The sequence below is a fragment of the Aulonocara sp. 'chitande type north' Nkhata Bay genome, linkage group LG2 (genome assembly GCF_057382095.1).
Source record: "Aulonocara sp. 'chitande type north' Nkhata Bay isolate Kocher_YH1m ecotype deep benthic linkage group LG2, A_spYH_male_GT1.1, whole genome shotgun sequence".
In the NCBI taxonomy this organism is placed as follows: Eukaryota; Metazoa; Chordata; class Actinopteri; order Cichliformes; family Cichlidae; genus Aulonocara; species Aulonocara sp. 'chitande type north' Nkhata Bay.
Genome location: NC_141345.1, coordinates 31,756,961 through 31,771,951, shown reverse-complemented (window position 1 = coordinate 31,771,951; position 14,991 = coordinate 31,756,961). Strand labels below are relative to the sequence as shown.

Genomic DNA, 14,991 nt, shown 5'->3' with positions numbered 1-14,991 from the left:
TAGTTCTTTGTGATTTTTGTATTATTGTACTTGGTGTGAGTTTCTAGTTTCGATCCCTTGCCCTTCATGTTTCTCTATGTCCCCTCTGTTCTGTGTAAGTCTGTGTCTGCATGTTTGATTTCCCCTCTGTGTCTCTCGGTTCTTAGAGTCCTCTGCCTTATGGTTTATGTCTCTGTGTTTCTTAGTTGCTGTCTCCACTGTGTCAAGTTCGCGTCTCTGTGTGATCCTTCCTGTTTTACTTTGAAGGTCCGTGTCTTATGTGAATGTGTCCTGCTTTGCTTGTCTCGTCAGTTCTAATTTCCCCCAGCTGTGCTCTCCTTCTGTGTCTCATTCTCCTCGTTACTTCCCAGTGTATTTAGTCCCTGTGTTTCTCTGAGTCAGTGTTGCGTCGTACCCTCAACAAGCTGTGTGTGTTTTGCCTCCGTGTTGCCAGTGTTTTGTTTCCAGTTCAGTGTTTTGTGCTTCAGTGTTTTAGTCCACCAGCGTTTTTGTTTGTCTTTTGGTGAGTTTAGTTAGTAAGAGGTTTTCCAGCATTAAAGCTGCGCTTTAAGTTGAATTTCTGTGTCTGAGTCCTGCATTTTGGATCCACCACTCCTGCTTGCCCGCCTGCCACACAGCCAACCATGACAATAAATGTAAAGAACTATGGCATTGTTCTGTGGGGATCCTATGCAATGACTAAAAACCATGTTTAACATTGTTCTAAATGCATTTTTTAAACTTTACTCTTTGCAGTAAACACAAGCACAATACTGCATTATATATTATTATGACTGTAGCTGTCAATGTTCTGTCCTTAGACACATTAGCATTTACAGTATATAGCTGTGTACAAAGAATAGTTTGTTACTATATAAAACTGCTTGTATTTTTTACAGCATTTTCTTGATGTAGTAGGTTAAGCATATGGACCAGACCAGAAATGGGTAAGATACGGGATGCCAATTTACTTACCCCATAGCTGTATTTGTACTCGTTTCTGATGAGTCAGGGGACTCTGACCAAATTTATTTTAAAAGACAATAATAGAAGCAGTGCACTGCCCGTCTTCCTACATTTGAGAAAAAAACATCCTCTGTTTCTCACCCACAGTTCATAACATCAAAAGAACTGAAAATATTCACACTTAGATATGTAAACATATGCATCTGTCATTTTTAATATTAAGCCTCGCCAGATTGAAAATATACTATTGTATTCTATATTATTATTAAAAATCACTTCTGATTTGGATAACTGCAAAATAATTGTAAATAAGTAGTTTTACAACTACCATCAGAACTATTACTGGTTTTACCAATTAATCCATGGCCCCATTTCCATTATATATTAATAAATAAAGCAAAGCAAAAATGGAATTGTGATTTGTAATTTCAGTTATTTAAAATACTAGCATGTCCGATAAAGCACCTGATACTGTTTATGTAATAGTAACAACACAGAGTCTGCAAACAGCAAGCAAATATTTCACATGTAACAGGCATGCATGTTTGTAATGACAGGTAATACCTGCTGCAAGGAAAGGATCATCCCCGCCATTAGCAAACACTTAACCCGCTGGAGCTGGTACATGCCGTTTACAAAGCTCCACTATTCTGGGAAACCTTAACCTCCTGACCGCCCTTTTCCCTTCACAAACTGAGACTGACTTAACATTCCTGGCTGAGTGTGTTGTGTCACAGAGAAGAACATGTAATCAGGTCATAAAACAGTCTACAGTCTGTAGCCTTAATATAGCAATTAACACTTGTGGATGAACAAAGTTTGAATGTCACTTTTACGTCTAGAATAACAGATGCACTCAGGATTAGTTTCTAAAAGATACGTTGATTTTTCTTGCTGTTACACAGTGGTTTGGTTTTGTTACAATAATCCATGTTACAAAGTGATTTGTGCTAGACAGTGAAGTCTGAAGTAATGCAGTAACTCAGAGATAAATCCCACAAACGACTTCTGCTCCACTCAATATGGTTGTGATCAAAAGAACAGAGTTTCAGAAAAGAAGCTCCCCCTTTCTTTGGTTCCTGGTAAAGAAATCTCCCGCAGCCGCAGCAGTCTGATATCGAGATGTGGAAAAAGGTATTTTGAAACGATCTATGTCATCCTTACAGCTGCTGTGTTGTCTTGAATTACCTTGATGCAGCGTTTCCAACGGACAGATTGGATTTCCTTCACTGTCGTTTTTATCCAGATTTTTCCACAAATGCAGGCAAAAGATTTATTTACAATTAGTCTTTCTGATAGCCGATTTCTTTCACGGTGAACCCTACAGAGTTCAGTAAGCGGTGTTCAGGGTTTAAGCACGAGCAATAGTCTTTTCAGGGGTTAGCTTTGGAACAGGTATTAATTTCAGCATTGGTACTGGGCCTGGCATGGTTTATGTCCAAGTTGGAGTTTTTTATTTTGTAAGTATCACTTCAAAGGACTTGGCAAGAGATGAGGTTGAACTTTTAGTTGAAGGTGATAGCTGCAGATCTTTAGTATAGAGGTCATTATACTTGAGTAGCTTTGTTACTTGAATCGAGGTTGGATTATGTATAAACTCAAATGACATCCACACTATTGTTTCACAAATAATGTAAAAGGCAATTTTATATATATATATATATATATATATATATATATATATATATATATATATATATATATATATATATTTGTATTGATTATATTTTTGGGTCTAAATCTGATGAAAAAAACAAAAACAAACAAACTGAGCCTAAAATTATATTAATTATATGTTGACAAATTAAATGTCATTATGGCTGACATGTGTTTCCCCTGTCAATCTTATTACATTATTATTTACAACCAGGTGCATGATACGGTTGTGAAGCTAAAACCAGTCAAGTATCATCATAGCTGTTGCCCTATTTTGTGTCAGTTAAGTAAGTGGAGCCTGTGTCTTCATAGCATGGTGCAAATTCCTGAGATTAATGTAAATGATAAGGAATCTGCAACTCTCCGGATTCTGAGATCCTCTGGATTAAAGGTTCAAGTTCCAGTTGAAGCTGGAAAAGGGTGACTCACTGTCCGGCCCGGATAGCTATCCGGTGTCTCGTCTCCTTCCAGTCAAGAAAGTGAGGAAGAGCAAAAAAGCCTCACAGCTTGAGCTACAGTTCAACGGGAAATGGTAACTTTCCACTCAAGCTCAGGAACTGTGTCTACACAAAATAAGTAAATAAACAATTACATTAATAATAAAAGAAACACATAACTTTTTATTTTTCTTGTTTTGAAATAAACTTGTAGATTTTCTTATTTAAAGTTGTGCATTTTGTTTCCTAATTTATCGAATATAAAAACTGCCAATTTATTAAGAAGAAAAACGCAGACAGATCCAAGAAAGGAATAAAAGAATAAACGTACAGAATAGCACACTTGAAAAAAGAAGGAAAATTTTAGCTGAATGAAAGACAAACTGGAATCATTGACAGTGCTGGTGTGATGACTTATGATGACCTCCCTTTAAAGGTTACTGTCCCTTTCATTAAAAGACTATTTCATTGATCCCTGTCCTTGGTCTGTCTCCTCTTCGGCTATGTCTCCATTAACAAAGTTAACTCTCTTACACCCTGACCTCTTCCTACTCCTCTTGACCCGGGCAGACAGCTGTGCTTACCTTAGCATAAAGTGCCACAATAGGTCATCATTATCAAATTAATCAAAGCTGTCACAATGCAGCACAGTGCTGCGGTCAACGCTACACTGTGCTTCATAAACCACTTAGATCATGTAACACTTGAACGTGCAGCAAAGGAGATGTGCAGACGTACAATGCATGCACGCACACGCACACTCATGACAGTACACACACAGATGTGCTTAAGAACCAGAAAGAAATGAATGAATTTTATGGACTTTTGTAGAGAGCCAAAGCACTGCAGCCTAGTCTGATTTTTCAATTTCTGATTCAGCTGCAAATAGCATGAAAATATTGAGTGATATTATTTAAAAGTTGAAAAACAATATACTCCCCTCTCTTTTTTTTGCTTTCTCCATATAGCCAAATACTGTTTGATATGTGCTCCTTTATGAGCATTTGAAAATACAAGGAAGTGTTTTTGATTAGCATGCTTTAAATGATTCACCAATTTTTTCAATCACTTTGTGGACAATGTCAAACTTGACAGTAGTTCATCCAAAAGTACTATCACAAGCTAACAACACTGAAGACACTGTATGATTATAAACTCTAAACTCTTACTCACACTTATAAATCAGAAAATACCTGCTGATTTACCCAATGCCCTCATAGCAAGTCACACATTAAGAAAAAGATTAAGCGGATTACTTAAGTTTAAAGTATTATTTAAAAATTATGAGTATCTCTTCTTTAAATTGAAAAAAATTGCTTTTGCATTATATTAAGTAAACATCAACAACAGCAACACTAACATCCATCCATCCCAAATTGATTTAATGGATCCTTAATGAAAAATAATTAACTTTATTTTAAGGTTTTTATATAATGAGGAAAAACTCACTGAATGACTGCTTTCATGGCTGAAGTATTATGTATTTTTTTGTTTGTCAAAACCCCAGCTATAGCCCAACTGACCAGTCATCCAGGCTTGTCTGCATGGTTCTCCTTTGTCCAGTGCTCCTCTTCTGTGCCGACAAATGGATACTACAAAAATTTTTAATGTGCTACAAACCTGTGAGCTCTTGCTTTCCATAATTTCTGTCCTAAACTACTTCCCACTCCTTCCTGTGAGAAGAGGAGAGAGGCTCTTTTCTTCATTTTTTATTTTTTTGTCCAGACTGTTGTTTTCAGATTTGTGAAAAAAGGCTGAGATAACAAGAAGATAATTTCCACCTGCTGTTTAACAACTGAAGCTAGAACACACCATATGTGTGTGTGTATGTGTGTCAAGTGGGGCAACAAGGGAGATGTGCAACAACAAACTGCTAGATTGATTAACTTGTCTGTCAGGCTCTTCAATGTGACAATAAAGTCTATACCTCAGGGAGCTTATTGAGAGATGACACGTCTGAGACCCCCAGGCGCGCGCGCACACACACACACACACACACACACACACACACACACACACACACACACACACACACACACACACACACACACACATGCTGACACACCAGCTCCCTCTCGCTCAGCCTTCATCTGTACTCTCCCATTATAAAACACGTTTCCAAGTGAGTCCCTGCCTGTCCCGAAGGTTGCAATCAAGAAGGCCTGCTCCTCTCTGTCTCTTTTACACACACACACACACACACACACACACACACACACACACACACACACACACACACGCACGCACGCACGCACGCACACACACACACACACACGTAATCCCCAGGGGTCTTCTGGACTCTGTTATTCACACTGGGCCCTATATTATAAACTGCTTCACTTCATAATTGAAAAGGAACTCTAGGGCGTGTTTGGCCAGCTAATCCATTTAAGGTCATTATGTGCATTGTCAATTGGCTTGACCCAGCTGTAGAGAGGATTACAGAAAGTGGGGTTGATCTACACCCCTTGCCCAACCATTGGGGGATGGAGGGGGGTCAGAGGAGTTAATGAATGATTACTCCTCACTTCCAATGGGATCTCACAATCCAATGGGATGCTGATTTAAAGTGCAACCCCCAGTGTCCAACCCTCCACTGTGAGCACCATCAGTGGCATACGTCTGTGTGAGAGGTACAGACCCCAGATAAAACAGACATTAGTGATACAGTTTGATTTATGAGCATTAGTTTACACGTGAAATGTCAAGGGTTTCAGGGAAGTATCTTAAGATCATCTTAGCAAAAATCTTCAGCAATGAATAAAAGTCAGGTGTGTTTGATTTAATTGCTTTATTATTATTTTTTCTCATTAATGTGAACTCCAAAGTATCAGCAGTATCACTTTGTTATTAAAAAAGTGTGTGCTTCCTTTTTACGTGCCATTGGCTTACAGGATATCAGCCAGTGACTTGTACTGTACCCATAAAGTAACTCAATTACCTTCCAGCACCATTAGAATGACTGTGCCATACAAGCTCTAGATTTTAAGAGTGAATTCCATGCATACAGGATTTTCAGATAAGTGGAAAAAGAAGTATTCTTAGTTGATAAGTTCTGCTCTTTTGTCTCTGTGTTATCTTTAAATTACAGTCATCAGTGTCCTCTTTACAGCAGTAAGATGAACACATTTTCGATAGTTGACAGTTGAATAGTAGTCGAAAGACCATATAATAATAGTAGTATGATTTTTTTAGGCCATAACTTACAGTTACAAATAATTACATTTATAGTTGATGATGATAGAATAAACCTTATGTCACCAGGTCATTCAAGCTCTGTTTAAACAACACATTTTTGTTTAAATTCAGTTAACATTAAAAAAGCAGCCCTGTTAATTCAAATGAAGACTTAAGAAACAGTAGTAATACAGATAATGGATTCTTAAAATAGGCACAAACACATTGTGAAAACTGTAGTTGTTTTACTAAGAGTCCAATCCAGTCATTTGTGCCACCTAGCTCAGCGACAGAAAATAATGTGGTAAGCGAGAAATTGACCTTAGGCTATTGTTTTGTGGAGCCCCTGTTTGAAGTTGGAGGGCACTTCCTGCCCAAAGTCCTCAATGAACCATTTGTTTATGTCGTCCTGGTCAGTAAATCACTTATCGCATCAAAGAGCTCCATTCTGCCCCATTACAACAATAGCGGGTCATGCCAATGTGCAAACATGACAAGGATGCAGTGCAAGAAAATGTCTTCCTTTCCTGATGTGATCACGATTGTTCCGAGATTTATGCAATGCTGGCATAAGTAAGGGAGACCCTGGATATCAAGAAAAGCTGCTCTTTTTAGTTCAAATGTAAAAGAGGAAAAAATCCTTATATTTAGTATATTTTTATTCTCTGCTCTTATAAGATTTTTTTTCATAACATAACTTAAAAAAACAAAACAAAAAACAAAACTCAGACTGTCTTAGATTAAGTTTGAGTTTCTCACTTTTTTTATGTGAGGCCTCCTGGGTTATCCTTTATTTCTTTATTTCATGGTATTACTATAGACAAAACTCATATGTTACAAAGCATTTAAGAATTCCACTTCTGCACAACTAATGAAAGTTATCGGTTTTATTATTGTTGTTGCTTTTGCAATATGGCACATTATTTATTTGGCCTTGTGGTCGAAAGGAAACAAGTGACTAACAGGCTCCCTAACAGTAAAAAGACGCCGCTGAGTCATACTGACGGAAGAGTAACCAATTCATTTCTGCCTATTTCTCAGCCCTCAACACGTCACGCAAACCAAACACATCCCTGACGTCAAGAAGGGATTTACTCGCCTCCCGTGAATATTCTTTCACAGTGGCCAGTTCCCTGATGTCTTGTAGGTCTAAAAGCCATGCGAACAGGAAACTGCAGAAGTAGACTACTGGCCCCCTTTACTCTAAAAGCCCTGGAAGACTGTAGCGTGGTGAGACTCAAGGCCAACAATGTGCCCACGGCCCATGTTCACATCCTCTCTGGAAGCTTTGCCTTTCCCCAGTCATTTGCAATATTTCTGGGCGGAAAAGGCTTCAGTTATATGAGGGTCGGCAGACCATTGTGTGGCAGTGATTCATGCGAAGCTGTATGAACAGTTAAACAGTTATGGCTGCAGGCGATGCCAAGTTATTCCCAAAAGATTCCGATAAATGACCAGTAGATGATTTGGCTTCATTCTGGGGTGGAAATGAGGGAGTTAACAAGGAGAAATAGTTAAAAAATTTACAGGAAAACGTTGGTGCATATTGTAAATAAGGACATCTTTATTCATGTTTTTAAAAAAGATTGTTAGTCTAATTACCTTCAACTCTGTGGTGCTGTGCAAATGGATTTCTCGTTATGGAAATCGAAAAACAATGGAATGTAAAAACTGTTGCTACTAATGCAAGGCTGCTGTTGATTGGTGAATTATCAGATATCAATTATTAGCCTACAGTTAGCCAAAATAGTCGCTACCTTGTAAGAAAAAGCAAATATTTCAATAAATAAAAAGGGTTAATCTTGCTATTGTCCTCATTTATTTGTATTTGCGTGTAAATTATGTTAAAAATATTACAAAGAGGATATACAAGAGTTCACACTCTGCTAAATCATTTTGTACAATTCAAATATTACAACTCTTACAGTCATCAGTAGTTGATAAAAGAGCTCAGGCTTACAGTTAGACTGAGGATTCCAGCACAGGCCCTAATTTCATATCCAACATTTGACAGTTTAATCATCCTTTTAGTTACAACCTCTTGCTACATTTACATAGATCATAAAATGCATGAGGAGATTAGCTAATTCCTCCCAGAACCTCTTCCATATTAATAACAACATTTACTATATTATGGCACTTGCATTAATTTGTGTGGGCAATGACATTATCCTCAATTGCCTTGCATTTCAGGCCAATTCGCTGGGCCAGTCAACCGGATCGGCAACCCCCATCCCTCCCTCAATGCTCCCCTCGGCGATTAATGAAAAAGACATCAGCAGGCATTGAGAAGGTCGCCCATCCCGTTTGTTTTGACCTCGCTGTGTCTGTTCTCTCTCTGACAGGTTTTGATGCATCAGGGGTGGCTGGTTCCCTGGCCGTGCTATGTGGATGGGCAGGACGAACCTTTCTTATAGCGTCGCTTCTGTCTCAGCCTGAGGCGACAACCCTCCTTTTCTCCAACCTACCCACTTTCAACCTGCTCCCCTCCCTTCCTGCACCATTGCTGCTCAATTACAATAATAGCAATAATAACCTTATCTACCCAGTGCTTAAAAGACCAGAATAATTAAATGTGAGATAAGATAGTACAATAACAAATAAAGGGGGGTCATCGGTAATCAGTAAAACCTCTGGGATCAGGTAAAGATGGTAAGAAACTTTCTACATTGTTGTTTACTTCGTACTTAATGAACATAAGAAGGTAACAGACATTTACTAGCTTGAACAGAATAAGAGCCAGATTTGGTTGCTGGTACTTTCTTTATTATTTATTCAGTTTAGACAGTTTATTCCCAGCATGTATGAAATGATCCTCTCACCAAGATTATCTTGTGAAATTAACAAGCGTCAGACATGAGTAAGGTTTGATGTATACTTTATGCACACAAATAAACCTTTTCTTATGTTTCAATGTCTTTTTTAGCAATTTTGCTTTTACAGATGTAAAAGTTGCTGTGCTAATTTTAAATCAACATAATGCTCAGTTGTCTCCATCCCAGATTTTAAAAAGACCAGGATATCCCTTTCTGATAGAGCCTGAATGTTAAAAGATCTGGGACACAACTCAGAGATATATTTGTCATTGTAATGTCCAGTGTTGGACAGGCATCACCTTTCTCTCTTAGTAAGGCTCCCTGGGCCCCTGCCCAGTTGGTCCTCTGCCCCCTTAATGAAACAAAAAGGACAGTCGGTTGAAAAGCAAAGAGCCAAATTGAATCACTGTCTTTCCTTTTGTGTGCTGCATTAACAACTCAATTAAATGCCAGCAAGCATCTGCTGCTATGCCAGTCTGGCATGAATACCATACAGACTCTATCGGGCTCTCATTTTTTACACTATAACGAAGGGGTGGGGCAGCAAGAAAGAGAAACTAGGCTAATGTACTTGTAGACTAATCCTTCTCACTGAGGTTCTCATTTATATTCAGGATGTGATATGCATTGCAAAAGCAGACATAAGGAGACATTTCTAATTGTTTTCCATAAGACAAAGTAACGAAACGTTTAAAAACAGAATAAAACTAAAATAGAACAATTTCATGTTTAGCATCACATTAAAGTGTGGTCATGGCAGAGAAAAAAGTTAACTCTAAATAAGAATTAATGCTTCCTATAAAGCATCCTAGTTAAATGATGCACTGACAGTGACAATTATTGATTTTACTAAGCTCTTCATAAGAGCAAAGATGCTCTTATATGTTTTCATGTACTATCTTTCACAGCCTCCTACGGCAACATTAAAGGTATTAAAGCTGTGTGTTGAACATGGCTGGGGGTTGTGGTGAGACAGAGGGAGAAGAACGTGGGGGAGAAACAGAGGCAAGATCGGGAGAAAGGAGAAGCTGCTCATCCCAGACTGGGAGTTCATCCATCATTGGAATCAGTGTGTGCTGTAATTACTGTGTCAAATAGATGGGATGGTGCCTGGGAGGAACGTGCATATGTGTGACTGTGCATGCATGTATGTTTGTGTGTGCGCGTACAAGACTGAATGCACCAGCATGTCTGCATGTGTTTGAGCTAATGTCTCGGTTGTGGCGATGTGTTGGTGTGTGTGTAGTGTGGTGTTCACAGATCTCCCATGGACACCTTATCTTCATAATCACCCCACCGCCACACACACCAGACCACTCCCTTCTCTGCTGTCATCTGTCATCCATAGCCGGAGTTGTCAACTGGCGCTGTCATGCATTGCCAACATCAGGACGCCAGGAGAGGAAGTCTTAACTCTTTCAGCAGCAAAGCTCTTTGAGGGTTGGAGAGGATTGAGCTATTTAAGGAATGTGCAGCAGAAAGGATGGATGAAGAAAATGAAACATAGGAAGCGTGGATAATTTGGAGTATTACCGATGCTAACAGTTTTTCTACGCTTGTATTTCAATGAACGTGCTCCAAAGCAGACATCATAATAAAGATATTACAGCGATCTAGTACTAGTACTAATAGATCAACTTGGGTTTTTAAAAAGCTTATTATAAAACTTATATTTACTGGTTATAAATGATTGAAAAAGTGTATTTACACTGGAAATACACAAATACACTGTGATAAAATTTATTTCAAGTTTTAGCACTTCTTGAAAAAAAATCTCACATCTCACAGGAGTCTTCTTCCACCATGTAAGTCGGCACTTGCAACAAAAAAAATATTATAGGGATTTTGTGGATACATAAAAAGTGTTGTGTAACCAGGCTAAAACCACAAGTTACAATCTGAAAAGAACAATATCCCACTACATGCTAGGTGGAACAACAGACTAGTTAGCAACTAAACAAGAAAGCAGAAACTAATAAAAAAAAAATAGCCTAAACATATACTTTATTTAAATGGTAAACCAAAATGAATTACACATTGCTAAACATTTTACCATTTACCATTTATATCTGAAAGTGGCAGAAAAAAAGCATAAACAGTAACAGTAATAAAAGTGATCAAAAATTCTAAATGCTAATCTTACTATTATAAATTAGTATAGCGGATAGCCAGCATGAATTGATAAACATCTGAAAAACTTATTTAATGGATATTAGCTAAAATATTTGACTAGAATATACAGAATTAATGTGTGTTTGTTTGTTTGTTTGCTTCTTTGCCCACAAACTCCTCCAAGATCATAAGACACAGATGCTATGACATTATCCCATTGTTAACCAATCACCTAGCAACAGGCTAAAATAAACATTTCTTTTTTTCACATTTATGCACATAAAACATTTTACAAAAGCATGGCATAATTTTTATTTCACAACCATTAGATTGCATATATGTCTATAAAAGCATAAATTATTCATGCAACCAGCAATCCCATAGCAATGAGCTAAAATGGACCATAAATTTTTAGCATACAAACCTAAGCCACATTTTTTTCAACTTTTCTCAGTGTAATTAATTTTCCAGCAGCACAGACAGCCCGATTAAGATTTTGGTAATGGCAGCTAGAACACAAATATCTATGTTATGCTAAGTGTACGATTTCAGTAGAAGTGGTTAAAAGTGTAATTTTTTGGCCAAAAACTATGATACTAGCCATAAAAAAATACTACAATAAGTTTATTTTATAAAAGCTACATAATACTTTCATCTGAATAAATTCTGGTTTATTGTTTTCCTATATGTTGAAATTTAAGTTCTTTGAAAACTACTGTGAGTTACTTTCAAATTCAATATCAGTTAAAAATCACTCCATAGACACACTGACAAGCCAATAGTGACTGCTCCGTTCTCCAGACCATGTGCAATAGGAATTGGGGGAGTGAGATTGTGCTGGGTGTACATCTTTCTTGTGTTTGGGTCCTGTCCTCTCGCTTGAGAAATTATCTGAAAAATGGGGAGCGTGTCCGCAAGCCATATGGCTCTGCAAGAACAGCAACGAGAAGAGCAGCGGAGCACGTAAAGAGGTGGAAATGCCGTTAGCCGCTTGGCTGCTCAATGTTGGCAATCAAAGTCTTGGTGAACCAGTGAAAGATGTAAGCAGAAGAGAGAATCATGAGCCCGGTCACTCTATTTGGCAGTGTGACAGGTCTGTCCTGATGGTGAAACAGTTTGATCTGTTAAGCATACAGACTTTTATCCTAAATTCCATAAGAAGGTCAGATAAACAGCTATCTAAGCAAGCCATTTACTCCTGCGCTGCTGTTATTGTTTTTTTCTCCCTGTAGAAAAAAAAATTGAAATTTCATAGATTTGCATCAACAGTAATTAAAGCAACATAATCGAATCATTTTTTGTGTTGTATTTTCCCATGAAAATAGGGGGAATAAAAGCAGAGCCAAAATAGTGTTAAGACAGTTTGCTAAATCGTCAAAACTGCCTTAAGACAGTTTTAAAAATGCAGTGATGTTAAGTAGCTACATAACACTGATTTAGGCTTTTTCTCCTCACTCACTGTTAATTTTTAATGATGCTTCATTAAATTTGTGAAACATTAATGGTTTGGGTTCAAAAGGATTTACCACACATTTCATAGCATGATTTGCAGTTGGGCTGGGTAATAAGTACTCTTAAACCACTGTGTACAAAACATACTTTCAACTAAAATACCTTTAGTTTTATGTATTAAATTTGACACAAAAAATCTGTTTGTTATTAAGTACACTTAGAAAACATTTTGTAAATAATTCATAATTTTCCATGACATTAGCATTGACTTCCTAGATTCCTATAAAATACATTTTGACCACGTTCAATACATGATAAGATAATGAATTAGCCAAACGATGGCTAACAACCATGTGTTGGTTTGGGTGAACATGCGAAAGGTGGAATTGGCAACAGCATTGCCTGACTAGAAAAATGAAAAATTAATTTTGTTTTTTATGTTTTTATATCTAATCAGCAACCACAGAAGGGGCAGGTCCATCACCTGTTAATGAGGATTTAACACAAAGAGAGCTCAAGAAATGATTACCAAAAGTTATTAGAAACAAAACATTGACATTGAAGTAACTGTAGCCCTAAGCTAACATGACATGCTTGGTATTAACAAGTTCACAGCAATCTCAATGGAAGCCCATTTCTGCCACTTAAAAAAAGAAAAAAGTATCCATAACTCAAAATTTTGAGTTATTTTCTTGAAATTTCAACTTATTAGCTCAGAATGCACACTCAAAACCGGATCGCAACAAATTGGCGCTTTCGAGAGTACGTTATGCTGATGTGATTCAGCTAATAACACAAGGATTTCATCATTTGTGAAGCCACGCTGAAAATAATCAGCAATTTGTTCATTTACTACTTCCGGGTAACTGGGAAATTACGTCATTCACCCAGATTCCTGATTGGCAGTGCTAACTAGAAATTTCGAGTTATTAACTCAAAATTTTGTGAACAGTAAGTCAGAATTTCAAGCTGCTTTTCTCGAAATTTTGGGTTAAGAAGTCAAAATTTTGAGAAAATAACTCGAAATTTCGAGCTACAGATACTTTATTTTATTTTATTTTTTTGTGGCAGTAATGGGCTTCCATACAAAAGACAAAAACAAAAACAAACACAAGAAAAAACAAAAAAACAAAAAACAAACCTGAACCCATAACAATCTCTAATAATAATAATTTAGAGGGTAAAAAGCTAGTGGTTGTATTTTTCACTCTTACTTTGTTAAATTCTGTTACATATAGCCTTACCAATAGGCTGTATTTAAATTTTTGGCCAATGCAGGCAACATTTTTTCAAAGCCATATATAAATGTTCCTTCAGTTTTCAGTGTGTACAGTGGAAACAATCAACATCTGGACAGTAACATTTTCTTTAGCACATTACCTATGGGTATACTTATGGGTATTGTGCCCATACCCACTATACTGTTTCAAAAAGGAAGGTGAAATTACAAAGTATCTAGACTTTAGCACATGATTTATTTTATTTTTTTGTTTTTGTGTAAATGTAGGATAAACCGTTTATTTAGTCTCTACCTTAATAACACTGTCATTTATGGGTGCAGTTATTGGCTCAAGTATTTTGTAAAAATGTGTGATAAACAAGGCTCAAGAAAGGAAGCAGACCCACAGAGATTGCTAATGTATGGAGCCCAGAAATCTGTGCTACAAGCCTGAAGGCAGTGCTCCAGCACACTGAAGTAGACACTTGTGCTGCTAATGAAGAATATCGTAATTAATTATACAGTGTAGTGTGATTTAAACTGTCTCTAATTTGTGAAAGCTGAATAGCTTCAAGCTTTGAGTCCTATAACCTCATAACATTGGCAGAATGAATTGACAGCTTTCAGCTCGACTCATGAGCCCTTGACACTGCTGCCATCCCACAACAACCTTCCTTTTTCTTTATGATGGCAGCGCTGCTACTCTCAGGGGCTATTAGGGAAATGTAACATTTGGTGCCATATGCTTGCAGGTTGTTTGGGAATAGTGATATGGCCATATCTTGACATGCTGTAGCTTACATTTTGCCAGTTAATTACCATCATGACATCGGAACAGAAAGCAAACTGCAGATGCAGTGTTGGTAAAAAGCTCTCTGGGAGGGAGGGAGGGAGGGAGAGAGGAAGGCTTCAGGGGAAGATCATTAAAAAATTGAGTGTTCATTATCAAAGGTGACTTGACTGACTTGTACAAAAAGTTGTCTAGTTCACAAACTTCATAAAAGTTTGTGAAGTTCATGTTTATTAGTCAACTCGATCATTTGCATTAAAATCGATGGTAAGAAAGACACTCTGCAGCTAATGGCTAACTAGCATTCTAGGCAGTTGAATGAGAAAATTAAAATTTTTGTTGCTAGCTACAGAAAGCTTCCTGCCATTTCAACCAGCTGGTTGTGAT

General features: G+C 37.4%; 1 long non-coding RNA gene across 1 annotated transcript in view; it reads left to right on the top strand.

The window, feature by feature from the left end:
• LOC147338200 (uncharacterized) overlaps window positions 1-8,753 on the top strand; it is a 78,705-nt gene extending 69,952 nt beyond the window's left edge. Inside the window, exon 4 of the long non-coding RNA XR_015125046.1 lies at window positions 8,561-8,753. This is a non-coding gene — a long non-coding RNA (uncharacterized LOC147338200). The remainder of the gene's footprint in view (window positions 1-8,560) is intronic.
• The last annotated feature ends 6,238 nt before the right edge of the window (window positions 8,754-14,991 follow it).